The following is a 2,500-nucleotide window of genomic DNA, read 5'->3' on the forward strand; positions in this document are numbered from 1 at the left end:
CTGTTTCAGCGCTCACTACGTGGTTACAAAGTCTATTCCATTTGTTAACCACTCTGTTAATAAAGCAGTTATTGAATATTTCCTTATTAAACCTAAATTTGTCCAATTCAAATCCATAACCACGAATCCTGCCCTGCAGCCTTAACATAATGACCTTGCCTGTATCACTTGGAAGAAGGCTGGAACAGCTGGACTGGAATATTTGGGAAAATAATAATGGAGGAAGAATAAGTAATTTGAAAGCGATAAGCACTACAACAAAGATATCAACCTTTCAAAATAGGAAGATCGAATTTTGAATCATTACCAGATGCCTTTATTCAGCTAAGGGAATTCAATCCAAAAATAAAGATCTAAATCTATATAGACAACTATTTGAGTTTGAAGAGTTACTTGTACATTTAATCTGGTTGTAAATAAACGATTTGATTCAGTGGAGGGAAATCTTTTTATAGTAAAAAAGGATAGAATTTTATTAAGTATCTAATATGGGACCCCTTTAGAGAGAGAAAGAGACAGGGAGACAGAGACAGGGAGACACACACACACACACACACACACACACACACACACACACACACACACACACACACACACACACACACACACACACACACACAGAGAGAGAGAGAGAGAGAGAGAGAGAGAGAGAGAGAGAGAGAGAGAGAGAGAGAGAGAGAGAGAGAGAGAGAGAGAGAGAGTCCCCGATAAGTTAGTAAGGAGGATTACTGTAAAGGAATTGAGGATTTAAAATAAATCATAGGAAAGGAATCTGATCCCACGGTTCTGGGGAAGGAGGCGGGGCTATTTCGTTTCTGTTCCTTCTTCTTTTTCCTTCTTCCTGGTCTTTGCCCTTTTTTTTATTTTTGTCTTTTTCTATTTTTTCTTACTCATCTTTTTTACACCTCTTCTTTTTGTATTTCTTCTTTTTCTTCTTCTGATAGAGATTATGAAGTTGGTGATGGTGGTGATGATGATGATGATGATGATGATGATGATGATGATGATGATGATGATGATGATGATGATGATGATAATGATGATGATGATATGATGATGATGATGATAATGATGATGAGGATGATGATGATGATGACGACGACGACGATGATAATTATGATGATAATGATGATGATGATATAGTGCTGCAATAAAGAAGGAGGGCAGGGCACGAAGGAAGGAAGGAAGGAACGGAGAACAACGAATGACTGAAAGACGCAAGACAGATGACATTAAGTACTTCAGTGGTGTGGCATACTTTATATATATTTTAGTTCCATTTACGGAAGGGCGGCTTCAGGTAGATGAAGGGAACATGAAGCCTTTCGACACGTTGATGTAATGAATGTGGTTTCAGCCAGGGAAGGACCCCTTGATTCAGATGAAAGGAAGGGCTCCCAGGTAAGGGGTCTCAACCTATGGGATTCCCTTCAAGTCAGGACCTTTCCCATCACGCGCCTTTATCTTCTCAAAATTTGTTATTCTTAACTGGCATCCTTCATACTTGACTTTAATTCAGTGCAATATGATTTCCGATTTTTTATCGATAGCGATACCGGTCTAATATAGCCACCGGACTTTGATTTTGGTAAAAAGAAACAAAGCGTATTGTTTATGATTAGGGCGGAATTATTGCCAAAAACCATCATAGAAGCGTTGACATTATTTGTTGCAATTAGCCAATCAAACCGTAATCTGATTCAAAGACATTTCGATAAAACAAAACAAGAGAAAAGAAGAGAGAAGAAAATAATAAGAATATATATATATATATATATATATATACATAAATATATATATATATATATATATATATATATATATATATGTATATATATATATATATACATATATATGTACGTATGTATATATATATATATATATATATATATATATATATATATATATGTATATGTAAATATATATATATATATATATATATAATCACCGTGTAGTGAAAATAACAAAATTACCTACAATCACCGTTCAGCTGTTTTTTTTTTTTTTTTTTTTAATAAGAAATTTAGAGATGCTGGTCGGTTGAAAAGAAGGGAGGGGAGGTGGTGGGGTTGGTGGTTAAGGTTGGGGGGAGCTTTGGAAGAGGAAGGGAAGCATGCAAGGCCAGGCGCCTTCCTAAAGGGAAGAACAGCAATATAAATAATGTCCACTTACTCAATTCTGGAGGAGGAGGAGGAAGGGGGAGGAAAAGAGAGAGGAGGAAGAAAAGAAAAGAGAGGAAGAGAAGAAGGAGGAGAAGGGTGATGATGAGGAGGAGGATGATGAGGAGGAGAGGTGAAGGAAGAGGGGGTGGAGGAGGATGATGAAGGAGAGGAAAATATAGAAGAGGAAAGGGAGGAGGAGGAAGAAGAGGAGGAAGATATGAGGAAGAGGACGGGTAGGAATAGGACGGGGGGGGAAGAGAAGGAGGGGGAATAGGGAGTGAGAGTGTTATCAATAGGGATTTCGGGTTATGTCTTTCCCAAAAGTGAAAGAGAGACAG

This window comes from Oratosquilla oratoria, chromosome 13, assembly GCF_046742065.1.
Source record: "Oratosquilla oratoria isolate Oo_2021 chromosome 13, ASM4674206v1, whole genome shotgun sequence".
NCBI classification, from domain to species: Eukaryota; Metazoa; Arthropoda; class Malacostraca; order Stomatopoda; family Squillidae; genus Oratosquilla; species Oratosquilla oratoria.